Below are 20,315 nucleotides of genomic sequence, written 5' to 3'. Positions count from 1 at the left end.
CAGGGAATCTTGCTAAAATACAGATACTGATGCGGTTGGTCTGGGGTGGAGCATGGAAATTTGCATTTCTAATAAACTACCAGGTGTTGCTGATGCTGCTGGTTCTCAGCTCCCTCTAAGCAACAGGGAATCATTACAGGTCTTAAACAATATAGAAAGAGTTCCTGCTGAGATTTTCAACCTTGCAAATCCCTTTAAGGAGACATTTTGAGGTTGTGGACACACATATGAGAATGGATACAATAGCATTTGCTTTTCCTTTCTCCGGTTGTACTGATTAAAATAAAAACCCAGTTAGGGGTGAAACGGTAAACTAAAGACCTGGATTCTACACACCAGATAATACACAAACCACAATGTAAATGCTGTTTTGGTTTCAGAAATGGTTTCTCCTCCTAAATTGCTAATTGAAGGGCAAAAGAGAACTGATGAGTACCTATAGATTTGAGAGTGATTTAAATGCTGGCCCTCTAGCTTGATCGTTAATATAATTTTATAATAAGATGATAATACTTCAGTAGTACTGTGGGGAAAGAACAGAAATTAGAATAAAAAGATCTGACTTTACATTCTTTAACCTCTCGGCCTCAGATAAACTTCCTCATCTATAACACGGGAGAAAAATCCCTTCCCCAACTACCTCTCAGTTCTTCATAAAAAGCAAATGAGTGAATGGGTATGAAAATGCTTTGCAGACTAAGTGCCTTGCAGGTGTGATGGCTCTACCTTTTGCTATTACAGATGGAGACAGTAGTCTTTTCTCTGTTCCTGGGACTTGCTGGCAGAATGAATTAGTGCAACCTCTGAGGAGGACCTGTGTCAGCCTCAGGGGCAAGGCCCCAGGTAATACGGCATGAGAGATCCTCCTGTAGAGTTTGTGTCTCCTGGCAAAGCAGGATGCACCTGCTGCCAGCAGATCAGACATACCCTTGCACCTGGTTGTGCAGCTTCCTGTGATCTCTGGGGAAATGTTATCAGCGGCAATATTGCCGTGCAGGACATCCCCTGGGAGTGATTCTGGGGGCAAGACTTATGTCTCATGCTCTCTGTTACTCACTGAAGGCTACTCTGGCCAAGCCCCAGAGCAGGTACAGTGGCAAGTAAGAATATTTGTTAGGTAAGAGGAAAGTCAAGAATACTAAGGCACCAAAGTCTAAGAGAAAATAAGGAAGACATCAAGAAGCAGTCTTTTAGCAGGAGAATAGGTGTCATTCAGAGAATGAATGGGGGGACAAGAAGATAACTCCTTAGATCCAAACTTAGGAAGTCAATGCCAGAAAGCTCACTTTGCAGGAGAACTCTACTGTATTTTTACATTTAATAGAACTGAGTGTCCCTTAAGATAACAGGCATTAGAAATCACCATGGAGGTCAGATTCGAATCCCTAATGGCCTGTGAGGAATCTGGCATTTGGCAAAAAGGGGCTTGCCCTGAGTTAATAGAAGAGCCCAGGCTAAATCCCAGCTCTCTTGTTCTGTTTCTCATGCTGTCTGTCAACCTTTTTGCCTCTCCTGGCCTAAGTTTCTTCATTTCAAAAATGACGGGAAAGGCCACTGTTTCCCTCGTGTACTCTTCCAGCTCCAATATTCCATGGGTCCCAGAGACCCAGGCTTCGATCTAGGCCTAGAACGTCTCCCCATTCAGGCCGTGTTCGTAGGAATCATAGCCTCTCCCCTTATTCTCCCTGGGGAATCTGCAGCAAATCCTTAATTCCTGCTCCCAGACTCATTTTTGCAAGGGGAAATCAATAGATTCTTTAAGTAGTTGGACCACAGAATGATGCCTCGGTCTATTTTCTCAACCAGGTGGCTCGGGTGAAGGAAGTTGTGTGAGTCATTGTCGGCCAGAAATGTAAATCTGGACTGAGGCTTCCCTTGCAGTGAAATTTAGGTCTTTAATAACAGTGACCTTCGGTATAGCACGTTACAGTTACAAAACACTTTACATACTTCATTTGCTTATCACAACTATTCAGAGACTCAGTGTTATTGTTATGCCCCTTTTACAGAGGGGGAAAATAGACACGGGCACCATGGCAATTTGCCCAAGGTGGCAGGAAGTGTGAGCAGCAGAGCTGGGACTTAGTGAAGTCTTTGGACCTTATCATCCATGCCCTGCGTACCACATCTCTTTGTATCAGGCTTCCTATTGCCTACTCAGCCTCAGTGGATACAAACTAAAGCAAGGAAGGTCAACCTGCTTGGGGTCATTTACATAGACGTGCATTTCTGAAGAAGGAATAATTGCAGCATCAGTGTGGATATTACAATCATGGAGACAGGCCTAGGAATAGGCAGACCGAGGGGACTGACAGCCTCTGGCCACTGCTCTCCACCACCCACAGACTCTTTCACCTTCCATTTCTCAGACTGAAACTCACCCTTCCTGATTTAAAAACCAGGCCTTTTTTTTCCCCATTGTGTAAAATATGAAGCATAATCCAAATATGTAAAAAAGGATGACAAGTACTGTAACAAACACCCATCGTAGTGAAGTTTCATGCTGTTCGCTAAATGTTTCCGGTTCTTTCCAGTTCTGGGAATGTGGTAGAATGGCAGTCCTGGCCCCTTGAGCTAGGTAAAGCCAGGTGCTAGTCTGGGCCACTTAGCTGTGAAAGGGGACAGCTTGTGTCACTTCCAGTCGGGGACAGCTTGTGTCACTTTGAGTCTGGAGCATGTAATTGCCCTCTCTTTCCTTCTGGTGCAGCTGCCAAGGAGGTGGTTACTGCTCTGTCAGCCTTGGTCCCTGAGTAGCGACAACAAGCAACGCCTTCTGCCAACCTACAATGTGTGAGGAAGAAAGAAATCTTTGCTCTTTCAAGCCATTGAGATTCAAGGTTTTTGTTATCGCAGCAAAACCTGACTTACACTGACCCTTACATTCATATTTCCACCATCCTGACTTTTGAGAATGTTAACATGTCCTTATACCTGGTTCAACTTTTTAAAGAAGCAAAATCCAAAAATAACTGTGTCCTTTGGAGCTTGCCCCTTTTCAGCCCTTTTTCCTCCTCCCCAGAATAACTACCATCTCAAATATGTATGCCTCTGTCCTGTTCATATTTGGTAGATTTACTCCATAAGTATGCCACTAAAATTTGCATGAATAATCTGATTTATTCTGAAAATTGCTTTTTAATTCGACATTATTATTTTAGATGTATCAACACTGATATCTTAGTTTTAGTTCATTCACTTTAACTTCTATGTAATATCACTTCGTATAAATGGGTCACAATTTATTAAGCATTTTCCTACTAATGAGCTTTTAATTTACTTTTTTTCTTTTAAAAACAATTCTCTTAAATAAAAGGCTTTTTGTGTATTCATGCAAGAACTTCTCTTGGTTGCATGCCAAGAGTGGAATTCCTAAGATATAAGGTATACTGAACCTCAAATTTGATAGATATTGCCAAATTTCTATTCAAAATGGCTTTATTCATTTACAGTCCTATCATCAGTGTTTATGTGTTTTGTCATTGCTTTATCATGTCAAACCTTTCATGTTGTCCAACTTTTAAAATTTTAGCCAGTCCGGTGGGTCTGAAATGGCATCTCCTAATTTTGTATTTTGCATTTCTTTGAGTATTAGGGAAGTTAAGCATCTTTCCATTTCTTCTAGGATTATTTCCTTTTTGGAGTTTTACATGTTGCTATAGTTTGTTCATTTATTTCTATGTTTGTTTTTTTTTTTCTCCTTATGGATGTGTAGAATTTTCTTCCTCCTCTATTCTGGGTACTAATCCAGTTATATTTATTGTAAGTGCATTTTCTGCATCTGTGACTTGCTTTTAATTTTGTTCATTGCCCAGTTATCCTTCTTTTGCAAGTCGTTGACTGCCTGCTTCCGCACACAGTTGATTTTTTCAGATCATAGCAACTACATGGTGAAAAATGGCTTGGAGGCGTGTTTTGAAAAACCTAGGTGAATAAATGTTCCTGGACTCTAAATATCTGTAGTAGGCTATGGAATGTGTTTTTACAAGAGAATCAGTGAAGGATCTGTTTTGCTTACTCAAGGATCTCATTCGCTAACACAATTGTGTGGTGAAAGCAAAAGAATCAGGTGTAAGTGGAAAAAACCTTAGTCATTAAGGGTTGTTTGGGCTGTTCAATGGGGAACATCAGGGGTGACTGGTTTCCCCCTGCCATGATGAATCCTGGCATGATTTGTCTGGCTGTTTTGACATTTTGTAGACCTAGCAAATGTGGGAGGGCACTTGAAAGACATCTCATACTCAAATGGTCTCTACTCTTCCCATACACACCTTACGGAGTCTTCACAGGGTGTGATGATGGGAAGCCGAGACACGCTCACCAGAAGGTAGGAAAAAATGGTGTATTGGAAATGCTTGTAGCTTTCCAATGAGGAGAGTCACTTTAAAGCTCTGTTTATCTTTCTGTGCCTCAGCTAACCCCAGAGGAAAATCTTAGCTCAGGACAGGAAGCTCAGAGCACCCAAAAGGATGACTACAGCAAGACTATTTATGTCTGCTTCTTACATATCCCTCCGTGCTCTCCCCCAGGAGGCCTGGGCTGTGCTGCAGCTCCAAGAGGGCCTGGATATATCATCACTCCCTAGGAAACCAAGGGGTATGGCAAAATCTGAGCTCTGGGATCAATTATGTTGGTAAAACTACAAAGGCAGGGGGTGAGCCAGAAGTGTTGTGGCTTAGGAACAACTTGCTGAAAAAAAGACTTGATGTTCCCAGGTAGAAGCCCGTGGCCCCAGGGGAGGTGACCTCCACTGTCTGCTCACCCAGCCAGAGTGCTAGGTCTCAGAAGCCAGGACACACCTTCCGTTCCAGTTGACTCACTTGAGTAGCAAATTCTTTTCTCCCTCACAATCCTCTCATCTTCAAAGGGAATTCATTAAGCCCCACCATGCCATCGGCACTTGGCCAGGTGTTATACTGGCCCATTAGTCGGACACAGGCCACAGCCCCAGGGAGCATGCCAAATGAGGTGGAGGGTGGCAGCTGTGACCCAGTGACATGCCCTGAGGTGGTTTTGCAGCACCTTCTATAAACCCTCCAGCTGTTTTGAACTATCTGTGTGGGGCTTTCCATTCAAGCTGTGTTCTCTCCTTTCCCCTCGCTTTAGTTCAGTCTTTTCCTTTTGCTTGGAATGCCCTTCCACTCTGCCAATGCGCTTAAATGCCCCCTCCTGGGTGGAGGCTTTCCTGACAACCCCAGGCAGAATTAGCCACTCTCAATTCTGTGTATTCCCATAGCACTCTGTATCATTAATATAGCACACGCCAATCTGTCCTGGAATCGTCTGCTTATATGTCTGTCTCCCTAAAGGACTCTGAATTCCTTAAAGATGCATTCTACGACTTACCCATCTTTACTTCTCCAGCAAGAATTTGGTTGGTGCTCAGTAAAATGTGTGCTGAGTTCAATGCAGAAAGGGACACAGCTTATGATTTTATCTGATTCTACTTTGTGGTATAACTGGAAGCAGGTCACATCTCTCTGAGTTTTAGTTTCCTTTTCTGTAAAATGGGTGGGGGGAGGATAAATTAGAAAATGGCCTCTAAGAGGTTTTCTGGCTCTACTGTCTACAATTTGAAAATTCCAGCCTCTTAGTGAAAAACCGAGAGTTCATCCTAACTCTTTAAAGACTAACATGTTTTCGTTTACGTATATTAAAGAGCCTGATGTTCCCTTCCCACCTCTAGTCTGCCACCTATAACAAAAGTTGTGTATTACTTAGTAGTTTGCAAATTTTCTGACTGAAGTTTCAAGAGGTTGTGGGATTGATTGATTACAGGAAGTGTGTAAATTTTATCTTCCCTGGGGAATAAAATTGTTGGACTAATTGATTATTCTAAAGCAGTTTCTGCCTGTAGTTTCTGGTGACTTTACTCAGCCTGGGTACATGTGGAAGGGAGCCTTATGGAGCGGTGCTTAAGCCCCCGACATCTCTCTTCTCACCACAATGCAGGCCTCACTGCACGTGCTGCACCTAGTAGTCTGTGTCCCATGAGACCCATGCTTTTCCTATGCTACCTCTTTGCCCCTTGACTTACATGTTGGAAACTCCTGTAGGGATAGAACTGAGTGCCCCTCACCTTCTGAGAACATAGTTACAAGGTACTAATAACACCTAACTCTGATCTTAGAACCAGTCTGCAAGGTGAGGCAGACGGGGCTGATTTTCAACCCCTTTTTCAGATGGAAGTAAGACACAGGGAAGTGAAATGATTTGCATGAGGTCCCATAGCTAAGAAGGTCTTCTGGACCTGGCTTAATAAAACCCTACGTTCTTAATTTCATCAACTCCTTTAAAAATGGGTTAGATTGCTGCTTGATAGATCGGCTGCTAAAACCAGAGGCAGGTGAATTCTACCAGAAGGAAAAAGGGTTCGAATCCACCATTGATTTTGTGGGACAAAGCGGCTGCATTCATGAGTGAAGGGGGAAGTCACATTAGTTAAAACTGTCCATTTTGTGGTTTCTATTATTAGCATCTCACTATGCCAGTAAATGAGCTGTTAAAGCCTGAAGTAGGGCCTCCTCCAAAAAGCTCGAGAGGATTCCAAAGCTGTTGGGCTCTGTGGAGGAACGGCCAGGAGCACACGGTCTCCATGTTTCCTTTGTAACTCTACAAAGGCAGCTAAGAGGGAGTGCCACTTTGTATCGCACCTCTCTGAGTCTCAGGTTTTCTATCTGTGAAATGGGGATAATAAATCCTCCCTGGCTTACCTCAGAGGATGGCTGTGAAGTTCACATGTTACGATGGGGGTGGCAGAGCTTTAGAATCTGAAAGTGCTGGGTGAAAATCAGGGAATACCATTTACTCTTCTCTTTTTTTTTTTTTTTTTTTTTTTTTTTTTTTTTTTTTTGAGACTGAGTCTTACTCTGTTGCCCAGGCTGGAGTACAATGGCATGATCTCAGCTCACTGCAACCTCTGCCTCCCAGGGTCAAGCAAGCCTCCTGCCTCAGCCTTCTGAGTAGCTGCGATTACAGGCGCCTGTCACCATGCCCAGTTAATTTTTGTATTTTTGGTAGAGAGGGTGTTTCACCATGTTGGTCAGGCTGGTCTTGAACTCCTGACCTCAGGTGATCCGCTCACCTTGGCCTTAAAATTGCTGGGATTATGGGTGTGAGCCACCGTGCCCGGCCTTGTTATTCTACTTTCCTAACTATGAATGATCTCAATAAAGGGGAGTAAGCGCAGCTTGATATGTGTTTCCTGAAAGGGGCCCAAAGTAACATTACGTGGGAATAGGCGAATCTACAAAGCGTGAACGATGGCAGTGCTTGTCCTAACCTACCCATCAGAACGCTGGAGAAGACTCAGGTAGATGATGGATTCAAGGGCGTTTTTAAATGGTAAAAATTATGTTGATGACAACTTTTTTTTTCTCCAATGTTAAGAATGCCTCTTAATAACCTGAAAAGAATTTACTCAAACGCTCTCTGATGCTATGTTTATCGTAGCCCTACCTCATCTTGGGAGTAAAGTGTTCCACTTGGCTGAGAAGTAGGAGCATTGCTGGGTCAGAACTCATCTGCTCGGGTTTTGTTCCTCATACCATTCAGATGCTCTTTTTGAGTCAATGGCTTTAGCTTCTTGTAATGATCTATGAGCTTCTGGCTCCTTTGGCTTTAACTAGTCCCTGAGGATCAATTCCCTTTCCAAAGATGGTGTTTTTTTTGTTTGTTTTTCGTTTTTTAATCTTTCTTTTATTTGGGTAAAAAAATAGCCACTCTCATAGACTGTAAAGAAAAACTTCTTTTTGGGAGCCTTAAAAATATTTGAAGTAAATAGGGCTCAACCTGAACTTAATAATGTAAGTGAAAACATACATACTTTTTATTACCAGAGAGAAGTAGAGGGAGCTTTCAGTATATGGGACATACACTGGGATGTTACATTGCAAATACAAAGATAAAGCTAGAACAATAGCAAGAAAGCCAATGTGTTACATTGTAAGGCTTGGCATAGTTACTGCAACTGAGTATGAAACATAACTGAGCTTCCTGGCAGGCAGGGTAAAAAAGTAAACATGACGACTTGCATCATTTTCTTTTTCTGATGGAAGTATGTGCCCTGATTATTTGAGAGACATTTTTTCCTAGTATTAATTTTGAAAAGGAATGTGTCACTGAGTACATTATCTGAGTACATTCATTACAAGAGTGATGAATATGTCTTTAGCAAGAGTTTCACATCTAATAAAAAAAAGTTTTTATATTTCCATCTCATTCCTTGTTTGGAACTGCAAACTCATATTAACTACTGACTAAAGTTTTTCACTTGGATATGTCAGAGTCATCCCAAACTGAACATATTCCAAACTGCATTCATTAACTTCTTTCTGAAATTGGTTCATCTCCCTGCGTTTATTATCTTGGTTAAAGCATCACATATGCAAGCTGTATCTGTCAGAAAAATCTCAGGTTGTTTAGGTGACTCCCACCCACTGAATCCTGGAGATACTATCTCCTCGATTTATTTAAAATCCTTCCTCTCCTCCTCACCTCCAACACCTCTGCTTCAGTTCTGGTCCCTGTCATCTCTCAGCTAGGTTATTTCAATAGCTTCTTAACTTGCCTTCCTGTTATTTCAACTTGTTCTCCACACTACCTCTCTATGAATTCATCTATAAAAAATGCAAACCTAATCTTTCTGAAAATCGTCCAAAGGCTGCCTATTGCTTTCAAGGTGAAGTCTAAAGTCATGGCCTGGCAGAAGAAGACTTTCACCTGCTTGGTTTTCAGTCTGATGTGCTGCCACATCCCTGACAAATTCTCTGTTGCAGTGACATGCGCTTCTCATTCCCCTGGTGCACATCGCTGCCCCTGTGGCTGTGCTTTGCATGGGTGACTTCTTCTGTCTACAAGTCCCACTGCCTTTGCAAACCTGGTCCCCTCCTATTCTGGGAAGCTTTCCCGGTCCCCTTCCAACAGCCCCCAGAGTGAGGATTTCCCTCCTTTTTATGCCCCAATACCTGTGTAAATCTCAGTCATACTCACCACATGTGCTGCAACTGTTTGCTTAGTTTCTGAATCCTCCAAGACTAACTTTTCAAAGACAGAAAAGGAACCTTATTCATCCTACATTTCCGGCTCTATATATGTGCCCGACATGGTTGGAGCGTGATAAGTATTTGTTGAATAAATGGGTAGATGAAAGATAGAATAATGTTGTACACAGAGCAATAAGGTTGTCTTTAGAATATATTAACTGATGATGCAGAATCAATAGGTGTTGTGTTGATCAACAGAACTCTTCCTTTAGGATATATACAGGACTGGGTGGATAGACAGAACTTTAGATAAACCTCTCTCAAATCATCTCTCTGTGCTGTCCTTGGGTGGATGCCGGATAGCAGAAAGTGAGCGTCTATACTGTTCACAGAAGCCTTGGTTGCTGACATTCTGTGTGCCCAACCTAGGCACAGCTGTGTATTTTAGCCATCCTATGTGTGTTTGGGTAGCTAGGGGCAGCGATACTGCATCAAAGGAAGGAAGAAGCCTGATCAAGAAGTGGACTATAAAGGTGTGTCTCCCTGCACAGCCAGGATTTCCCTCATGAAGTATTGCTTTCTAGCAAGTACCTGGCAGAGAATCAATGGAGAAATCTTTCCTTGTTCTGCTCCATCAAGTTTCACATCATACAAATTATTTTTTGGTATTTTTTTTTTGACCCAGTCCTACTTGTAACCGAATTATCTGGGGTGTTTGTTTAAAATGCAGACTCCCCAGCCCTCAACCCAACAGAAATATAGCCTCAAATATAGCCTCAAAGTTGGTTGGGGAAAAGTTTTGAGCACAGTCCATTGCCCAGCTCTTCGGAGATAATGGTAAAGCCCTAGAATGGTGATGCTTGGGCTGGATCATGTCTTTAACCTCTGTAAATTAATTGTAAAGGTTTGTGGGTAAAAGCAGTTTCAGATGCGCCTAGGCCCAGTACAATGGAGCTACTCCACAGGCCTCAGGGGCCATTCACTTTATGTCATGTAGGCCCCACCTGAGCCCGACTGTACTTAGCAGAGACACCACCTGAGCCCGACTGTACTCAGCAGAGACACCGCCTGAGCCCGACTGTACTTAGGAGAGACACTGTATGGGCTTGTGCTCTAGATAGAGTACTTATGTTCCTGTGCAGGGCTTGCCTAACACAGCTTGCAATGATCACTATTATGAATAATAGTATCTATTAATCACCTTTTAAGCAAGTAGTTAATAATTCAAAGCCAAATAGGATTTTGCTGTCCTCAAAATTCTTGTGATTGCATTCTTTCCTTTGATCTCAAAATAGCCCTGGAAACAGGCAAAGCCAGGGCCCTTCCCATTTCGTAGACATAGGAACTGAGATTCAGAAATGGCAGGTGACTTGTGCAAGGCCATACAGATGGAGCGATTGCCTCATCTAAGATCCTGACTCCATTTTCACACTGCGCTGGATTCCGCTATGCTTGCTGATCTCTCAAGTCATCAGATTTGAAAAGAACATTACTTAGGATCTTCGAACTAGATTTTAGGGCTCAGGGATGTCCCTGACAATAAGAATTTCCATTTCTGAATTATTAGAGCAGACGCGTCAAGAAGGCTTGCGAAGTTCATGATAGCATCCTAAGTCTCCAGAAAAGTTTCCAGTGGTATACTGACTTGCATAGATGGGAGAGACAGTGGTGGACATCTTCTCCTCACCCATGGTCATTGATGTCACGCTGATAGCTTAAATGTGCCATCATGCAAGTATTTATACCACAGAAATCAGCAAAACCTGCAATTCAGGGCTTTTTCAACACCACAGAACCAGTTAAAACATTTTCCAGCACGCTGCTGCTTATAGATAATGGTGACTGCCACAAATTAGAGTTAGAAAATTCTCTTCTGTCACCTGCATGAGACAGGCGTTGATTTTGCCTCTAACCACAAGTCATACCCCAGTGCCCTTCTTTAAATGGGAGACTCCTTCTACCTGAGCTTGCAAAATCAGACCTGGGTTTCTACTTAATAGTTCCTTGAATTTGTGTAGTTTGCAACGTGTTTTCACATCCCTCATCATTTCTGAACTGTGTATGATCTATGGGGCAGATGTTATGTATCCTTGGTAGGACAGAAGGGCCTGGAGATCTGACAGGTGATGTGACCACTCTCAGTGTCATAGGCCTTGTAAATGGCAGCCAGGGACTTGACCTGGGTCTTCACCCCCTTGTTCTGTGCTCCGTTCCCTGCAGTAGCTACCTCCTTCACCTAGGACACTTGCAACGTCTGGAGATGAAGCTACTCTCTGGGGCGCAGAGAAGAGTGGCCTAGCAGTAGCGTAACGTTGGAGTGTAACATTGGTTTTAGCCTTTGCCAGAAAAGAACAGATGTGCTAGTTTGAGAATATCTACACTTAGCTGCTAGCCCCACTTTACTGATCCAAAGAAGCAAAGAAGTCTACATTCACTTCTCTGTTTTCCATCTCCTTTTGTTTCTTTTAAAAATTTTACGGGGACCTTGTGTGTTTAGGTCCTGCTGAAGGTTCTGCCCACAACAGAAATTTGGAGTCTCCTGAATGACGCAGCAGTAATGCCCTGTTCCGCCTGTTGCATAACTCCCAGCCTCATGCTGCCTGGTGATGGAATTATTGATTGTTAAGCATTTCACAACACATTTTCAAAACATACTGAAGGTCAAGAATGGATGACTCATGGTCAGCAACAGTTCCTTCTGCCTCAGCCCCTCTGCATGATATTGGTGAGGTTGGTAATGCAAGTCACCGAGGAAACTGAGGTGAAAGTTAACTCTGTCCAATCTTGGTAAGCAGGATTATTAGGTGGCTTGAAAAAAATAATTCCTGATACTATTTAGTAATTCATCTCCTCAATTACTTTGTTTTGTTGTTGTTGTTTGTTTGTTTGATTTTTTTAAAGACAGTCTCATTCTGTCACCCAGGCTGGAGAGTAGTGACTCCATCTTGGCTCACTGCAACCTCTGCCTCCCGGTTCAAGTGATTCTCTTGCCTCAGCCTCTCAAGTAGCTGGGATTACAAGTGTGTGCCACCACACCTGGCTAAGTTTTGTATTTTTAGTGGAGATGGAGTTTTGTCATATTGGCCAGGCTGGTCTTGAACTTCTGCCCTCAAGCGATCCACCTCCCTCAGCCTCCCAAACTGCTGGCATTACAGGCATGAACCACAGTGCCTGGCTTCACTTTTTTTTTTTTTTTTGAGACGGAGATTCGCTCTTGTTACCCAGGCTGGAGTGCAATGGCGCGATCTCGACTCACTGCAACCTCTGCCTCCTGGGTTCAAGCAATTCTCCTGCCTCAGCCTCCTGAGTAGCTGGGATTACAGGCACGCACCACCATGCCCAGCTAATTTTTTGTATTTTTAGTAGAGACGGGGTTTCACCATGTTGACCAGGATGGTCTCGATCTCTTGACCTCGTGATCCACCCGTCTCGGCCTCCCAAAGTGCTGGGATTACAGGCGTGAGCCACCACGCCCGGCTTCACTTTGGTTTTTAATACCATGTTTCATAAAGAGTATACAGTGGGAGTTAAGAGATTCTCAGTCCTGATTTTGCCACTAGCTTGTCCTAGAGCACCAGAGAGGACCACTGAGGTACTCAGCTGAGGAAAAAGCTTAGTGCTATCTAGGGAACTTTATTGCTCTGATAGGCTGTGATTGCACATTAGTACTTTAGACAGCAGAGAGATAAACCCTGATTCTGGTTTACAGATAATTATTAATCTCTGCCTGAGGCCAAGCATAGCTCTCCGTGGAGCAGTGTAGAAGAATGCCTTAGAGCAAGCACAGTAGCAGAGTTCCAGACCCAGGGGCAAGGATTTCGGTTAACTCTCCATGTTGCCACCTGCGATTTGAATCTTCTGACCAGGTGCTGGGCCTGTTAGCATCTCAGCTTTCTCACCTATAAAACAGAGACAGTAACAGTGCATGAGATTTTGGTGCAAACTTTAATGCGTGACAAGACCTACCGCATGTTTTCACATGCGCTAGTTGAAAGTTTTGGAGGAAAAAATTGTTGACAATTTTTAATTTTTTTTTTTTTTTTTTTTTAAGCAGAGTCTCACTCTGTTGCCCAGGCTGGGTTGCAATGGTACAATCTTGGCTCACTGCAACCTCTGCCTGCCAGGTTCAAGTGAATCTCATGCCTCAGGCTTCTGAGTAGCTGGGACTACAGGCGCGTGCTACATTGCCTGGCTAATTTTTGTATTTTTAGTAAAGATGGGGTTTCACAATGCTGGCCAGGCTAGTCTCGAACTCCCAACCTGAGGTGATCCACCTGCCTCAGCTTCCCAAAGTGCTGAGATTACAGTCGGGAGCCACGGCATCCGGCCGTACAATTCTTAATATGTAAGTATTTTCTTCAAAAACTAATCTAATTCGCATCATTAAAGTTTCTGAATGTTTCATCTAGAATAATCATGGGACTGGCAGTTTCTTAGTAGTTCTCTAGGTTTTTGTACTTTAAACACCCTGCAGGTCTTTTCATTCTAATACAACATAAAATCACAGTAACAAGAAATGTAAGAAATGGTCTCTACCCTCTGGACCCTTACAACTCAGGGAGACCAAGACACATCCCCTATATAACACCTCAAGTCTGTGAAGTACTTACTACCTAAATGATGCCCAGAGACTCTGAACCCCTTAGGAGTACAGAGAACGGGAAGATCATTGATGGTGTGGAGAAGCTGGAGGAAGTGAGATGATGCCATTCTAATACAGCATAATCACGGTAATAAGAAGGTCTAGTAGTTCATGGTACCTGTGCCTCATTCACTCGCTGGCAAAACCTCCCTCAGCTTCCCCTCCCCTCATCCATCCCTGCACAGGCACCCTCTCCAAGCCGCTGCCAGCCTTGCTGCTCCCCTGCCTCCTGACTGGAGGGCAAGCCAGTCAAAAAGGAAGGAAATTCAGTTATGTAAAGCACATTCTGGGTGAGGAAAGGCAAGCATGTGTTTCTGCTTGACTGAAATTGCTATTTTTCCCCCACCAGTTTGTCCTCTTATTGGGACACGTCAGAAATTAGAGAGACCCTGGCAATCACAGCTTCCACCTCTTCGTTTTACAAATGAGCAACTCGGCTCGGAGCAGAGAAGTGGCTTTCCCGGGGTCACACAGCCAGCTTGTGACAGAGTCAGGATTCAAGCACCATCTCCTGACTTCTCCATGGCACCAGACGTTGAGAGAACACAGAGAACCTAAAAGAAGAAAGAAAAAAAAATAGAACTTTTGGGAATATATTGGGCTTCTGGTTTTCAAGGACAATTTTATGATAAGTAGCAATGATGCCTCAAAAGCTCTGGTAGCTAGCTTGAATGAACTTATGTAATAAACATTTATCGCAGAACATGTGTCATCAAACACCTGCCAGTTCTGAGCGTTGGCACCAAAGCTGCTTTCATTGTCAAAGAAAAGAGGGGGAAAGGAACTTGGCTGAACAAAGCTGGCAGACGTTTATACTAGAAAATTTAGAGGTAATTTCTAGAGGAACAGAAACACATTTTCAGAGTCTCATAAAATTTATTTAAATGTGATTGGGTGAATTTAGCAGTTAAACAAGTGAAAAACACTGAGGTCCAATTGGTGCCTAAGGCTTCTTCCAGGCCCCTATCCGTTCGATCTGCCTTGGGTACAGGTTTCTAGACGCCTGGAGATGGACAGACCCAGGGGTTGCCCAGAGCAACGTCTAACGTTACTGATTTTCATCTAGGCTCCCACAGAAACACATCTCAAAGCCTTCTTGGTTCTTATTGGAATCTCATCTCATTTGCAGAACACGGCCAGAGTCAAAGAAACACGGATCATGTGTCAGTCAGACCGAGTCCATCCATCCAAAGAATTCTCTAGTCTGTATTGGCAGTCAATCTACCGCAACATGATGGCACCTATAGTCAAATATGTGCCCACTTCCCTTTGGCTACCCACACATTTTTGAGCTGCAGGATCTGTTCTTTATCTACTCATTCAGTCGTTATTACTGGGAGAGCATTGGACTATAAACTCTATTGCACTCGCCGGTGTTATGAGCTCTTTGAACTTCAGTGTCTCCACCTGTAAGATACTATTCCTTATCTGCCTTGCGAATGACAGCTAGTTGTTGGGAACATTACATGAAGGGCAGATGGAAGTGCTTTGTACACACTAAAGCCTGCCATGAATGTTAAGAATGGTTGCTACTCTCCCATGCCCTACAATGTGCTAAGCACCAAGGGAGTTCAAAAGAAATGTAGGAGATGGTCCCTACCTTCCGGGAACTTACAACTCATTGTTGGGAGACCGAGACACAGACCCTAAAAAACAGATATATAACACCTCAAGTCTGTAAAGTACGTACTGCTTAAATGATGCCCAGAGACTCTGAATCCCCTACGAGTGCAGAGAAGGGGGAGATTATTAATGGTGTGGAGAAGTTGGAGGAGGTGAGACAATGCCAGGTGATGAAGTAGACAGAGATGATGAACGTCAGTTTTTTTTTTTTTTTTTTTTTTTTTTTTTTCTGAGGCAGGGTCTTACCCTACCTGGAGTACAGTGGCATGATTGGCCTGCTGCAACCTCTACTTCCTGGGTTCAAGCAATTCTTGTCCCTCAGCTTCCTGACATAGCTGGGACTACAGGCATGCATCACCATGCCCAGCTAATCTTTGTGTTTTCAGTAGAGATGGGGTTTCACCATGTGAGCCAGGCTGGTCTCAAACTCACAGCCTCAAGCAATCCTCTCACCTCAGCCTCCCAAAGTGCTAAAATTACAGGTACGAGCCACTGTGCCCTGGCCTGAAGAAGGTCTTTATGGGTGCAGCATGGCAGAATCAATTGGTGGAGGGTTTTGTCAGTAAACTTTGGATAGACCAATCTGCATGGACTGAGAACTCCCAGTCAGAATGGAGTTCTGGATTTACATGCTGAGGAGAGTTTACATCCTGAGGGAGGGACACAGTTTTTAAAACAATGATAAGTGATGATGAAATGATAATTTAGAGAGACTATGTAAAGAATGAACTTGTGGATACAGGAGGGAAGAGGGATGCTGCAGGAGTCTGCCTGGTGGTTCTGGACCAGACCAATGAAAGTGGAGAAAGAATTACATGTTAAGTGAAAGGCAGTTCTGGTTGTAGGGGAAGAAAACGTCATATTATTTTTTGTGACTACACTTTGGGATGTGAGACAAATTTAGGAAGGAGAACCAAATAAGTAGGGAGCCTCTCCACACGTACACAGGAAAATTCTTGAAAACCCAAAGTGGGCCAGGTGCAGTGGCTCACGCTTGTAATCTCAGCACTTTGGGAGGCCAAGGCAGGTGGATCACCTGAGGTCAGGAGTTCAAGACCAGCCTGCTCAACATGATGAAACCCTGTCTCTACTAAAAATACAAAAAAAAAAAAAAAAAAAAAAAAAAAAAAAAATTAGTCAGGTGTGGCGATGTACTCCTGTAGCCCCAGCTACTTGGGAGGCAGAGACAGGAGAATTGCCTGAATCCAAGAGGTGGAGGTTGCAGTGAGCCGAGATTGTGCCATTGCACATCAGCCTAGGCAACAGAGCGAGACACCGTCTCAAAAAAAAAAAAAAAAAAAAAAAAAGAGACAACCCAACGTGGTCTCACAGTGTCTATTTGCCTAGCTATCAAAAAGGATGTGAAGTTGCTGACTGATCTGTAGAATCAGAGGTTTTCAGAGCAGGACAGGACCATGAAGGTTACTGAGTCACACGTGTGGCCAATTTAAGGATTTCTGCAGCAACATCCCCAGAAGAAATGCTCATGCATGCTCTTCCTGAACCTAATTAAGGGCATTCACCCCTGCTTAAGAGATTTCCAATGTTGGATATGTCTGTAACTTGATAATTTTTTTTAAAAAAACCTTGGCTTTTGTGAATTTCCCTGATTGGCTTTCTTATTGACTCCCAGGGTGACACAGAACACTTCAAAATCCTCTGACATATTCTTGATTTCATCATTTAGTTGAAGACTGCAGGTCTCAACTTTCTTTCTGAGTTTTCCTTACCACCTTCCTTTTAAATTACCTTTTTCATTGGATAAGTGCCATGAAATTCATCAATTCTGTTGTTATCTGTCACCTGACCCAAAGATAAGAGAATTGAATCCTGGACCTTAGAGGAAAAAAAAAAATAAAAATAAAAATAAATAAATAAATAAAAAGAGCTTGGGGGAACCTTACTGACCTCAACTGGGGAAATTTTTTCCTCTTGCACAAAAGTCAGGTCCCCTGAAACTTGTGAAATAGGTGTTTTCATGTCTTTCGTTTACCAAATGATCAGATAGATATCTTTCCAGGAATCTGGTGTCAGAAATCAAATCCAATGAGTGGGAAGTTTGACAAGATTCAGGACAGTCTTGCCAAATAGCACAGCAGAGGAGGTAAAGTTAGGTCAGTTCAAGGGGGCAGCAGAAATGAAGTTTATAATAAATGTACTGTATATTTGTCATGGGAGAAGGCTTCAGTCAATAGCAATTGATAATAAAACATAAAACCAAAAGAAATAATAGTAATAAACAATCAGGAAAGCTTTGAAACAACTTCTTTTTTTGTAGGTAACAATAAAGAAAAGGAATCTCTTTTATTTTATAAAATAAATGTTCTAATATTTGCAAAAAGAAATCACCTAAAAATGCTGCTACTAAACAAATAAAACTACCACGAAATTAGACAAAAAATCATAAAAATAGTTAAAAATAATCATATTTTTGAAATGTCTTAGATGATACACAAGAAATGCAGAAGATTTGTATAAATACATCATTGCCCTGATATGACCTCTTCTCATTGTCTGAGCAAGTTATAGTGCCACAGTGTATTTCAGACTACGTTGTAGAAGATCTTTAGCACTCACCTTAAAAGTTTAAAGTAGAAAGAACAACCTTTAACAGGATCATAGAAAATGTTCCATCGGATCAAAACAAATAAGCAAACAAACCAAAGCAGGTCATTTTTCTCTTTTTGGCACTGTGCAGGACCATATGCTTCCAGAGATGGGAATTTAAAAATAGCCTGTCACACAGCTCACGCTGTAGCGCTGGAACATGATGGGGGTGGGAAGGATCGCCTCGCACTTAATAATAGTGACACTTCACATTTACAACAACCTCTTTGCAGAGTAACCAAAAGTATTTTCAGTTCTTTTTTCCTAAAAAAAAAAAAAAGAAAAAAAGATCTTCCTGATACCATGTAAGTGGAATAGGAGGTGGTACAATTCTTCCCACCTTACAGAGAAGACGATTGAGGAATCCAAAGGTAGAGTCACTCACTCAGGATTACAGAGTCACTCAGAAATTAGTGCTGTGCTGTTCAAAACACAGCCGGCTGCCAACTGCAGCAATATCCTGGGCCTGTGAGAGCCACAGGTTCATAGGATGTTACACACACACACACACACACACACAAAGAGAAATTTGCTTTCAATTGCCTCTGTTTTGAAATGCACTGCCTTTCGTTTTAAGCATTTCATGTTTCTAATTTTAAGGCAAATTGCTTTTAAGCCACGGTGACCTATATTAGCTGACATTTGAAATCAGTCTCACACCAGAAATGTCTTAGATTTGCATTTGGTACCCCCGTTGCAGAGTCGTAATAACAATGTAATTTCTCACATCTCCATAATTCCTTACACTTGAAAATGGTTGTACATTCACCATCTCATCAGATCTGTATAAGAAGCTGTAATTTAAGCCAGGCCAGAGTTGTGATGAGAGGGAACAGAGGTTCAGGATATGAAAAAACTTTCTCATTTGGTAAAAGCCACAGAAACTGATGAAACCCAGGTCTTTTCTCTGCATGTTTAGGGTATTTTCCTGCCAGCCAGGCAGCCCCTTAGGTCTAAAGAATGTGCTGAGACTTCGCTGCAAGTGTGTGTGTGCTCACAAGTGATTCTTTCACCCAGTTTGGTGCCCAACACTCAGTCCTTAATTGACTGCAAAACCCTGAAGGGGGATTCTAGATGTTGCAGGCATCAGGTGAAGTCAGTAGTGAGCTTCCTTTGAGCAGGGAAGGAAAATTCTTGACATACTGATGGGTCCAGGCAGACACTTTGGATATGTGCAGAGCCCAGTGATGTGTTCCTGGGTAGCCTATTCCAACGATAACTCCCTCTACTCTGTGCCATAAACACTGTCCTTTCAATACCTCGCCTTCTCCTGCTAGTTTATTGTACCTGGCAAAACCACAGTTCTGGTGAAATGTATATTCTCTAATTCCTCCTTTGCTTGGAACCAAACCGTAGAATGTTGTTAAGAACATTGTAAGCGCCGGGCACGGCGCCTCACACCTGTAATCCCAGCACTTTGGGAGGCCGAGGCGGGTGGGTCATGAGGTCAAGAGATCAAGACCATTCTGGTCAACATGGTGAAACCCCGTCTCTACTAAAAATACAAAAAATTAGCTGGGCGTGGTGGTGCGTGCCTGTAATCCCAGCTACTCAGGAGGCTGAGGCAGGAGAATTGCCTGAACCCAGGAGGCGGAGGTTGCGGTGAGCCGAGATTGCGCCATTGCACTCCAGCCTGGGTAACAAGAGCGAAACTCCATCTCAAAAGAGAGAGAGAAAAAAAGGACATTGTAAACCATGCTGATCAGTTCACTTTAAACTGATCACAAACCTGAAATGGACCGTGCTGCTGGATCCTATGACACTTCTAGAAAATTTACTTTTCAGTCTCTGGGATAACTTTTTCAAACCTTTAGCTCCCTATTTGAATATCCACCATGCTCTACACATTCCATGCCCCAGAATTATGACCTTCCTTTTTGCTATCAGAGGAGAGTTATTGCATTTTTCCTTAACCCACCTGCCTCTGTACCCACATGCACTGCCTCCCTCTTATTATAGTGGAGGAAGTGGCATGGTTTCTAAGGCCAACCCTTCCATTTGTCCTCTGGATCCTATCTCCTTTCTCCTTTCCTATGTTTCTCTCTTGCAATATCAATTTCTGATGTTCCATTACATCTATTCCATCACCATACAAATATGCTTTTATAACAACTAAAAAAAAAAAAATGCCAGCTCTCCCTTGACCTTACACCTCCCTTTAGCTACCACCCCCTTACTTTGATGGTTTCACCAAAAAAAAAAAAAAAAAAAAAACAAACCTTTAAAAGTAAGATCTACATTTCCTGTTTCCACTCTGTTAGCTCCCATTATCTCCTCAACTCTGCTCTAATTTTCTTTAGACTCTGTGACTCCACTTAAATAGTCTTTATCAGAGTCACCAATGACCTACATGTTTCCAATGTCAAAGGGTATTCCACTAACAGAACTGCTGAGCTGAATTTGACATGGTCAATCCTTCACACTTCCATAAACACTTTCTTCTCTAGGCTTTGTGATCCCAC

General features: G+C 42.8%; 2 long non-coding RNA genes across 2 annotated transcripts in view; one reads left to right on the top strand and one right to left on the bottom strand.

Annotated features, from left to right (window-relative positions):
- The first annotated feature begins 4,243 nt into the window (after positions 1-4,243).
- LOC120367595 (uncharacterized) overlaps positions 4,244-20,315 on the top strand; it is a 19,493-nt gene continuing 3,421 nt past the window's right edge. The window contains exons 1-2 of the long non-coding RNA XR_005581942.1: positions 4,244-4,324; positions 13,973-14,453. This is a non-coding gene — a long non-coding RNA (uncharacterized LOC120367595). The remainder of the gene's footprint in view (positions 4,325-13,972; positions 14,454-20,315) is intronic.
- The window catches only part of LOC141585266 (uncharacterized), a 21,519-nt gene continuing 14,117 nt past the window's right edge, over positions 12,914-20,315 (bottom strand). Inside the window, exons 2-3 of the long non-coding RNA XR_012518663.1 lie at positions 17,824-18,117; positions 12,914-14,177 (exon numbers count right to left, since the gene is read on the bottom strand). This is a non-coding gene — a long non-coding RNA (uncharacterized LOC141585266). The remainder of the gene's footprint in view (positions 14,178-17,823; positions 18,118-20,315) is intronic.

This window comes from Saimiri boliviensis, chromosome 8 (genome assembly GCF_048565385.1).
Source record: "Saimiri boliviensis isolate mSaiBol1 chromosome 8, mSaiBol1.pri, whole genome shotgun sequence".
Classification (NCBI taxonomy): Eukaryota; Metazoa; Chordata; class Mammalia; order Primates; family Cebidae; genus Saimiri; species Saimiri boliviensis.
The sequence above is the reverse complement of the archived record's forward strand: the minus strand, read 5'-3'. Positions and strand labels throughout refer to the sequence as shown.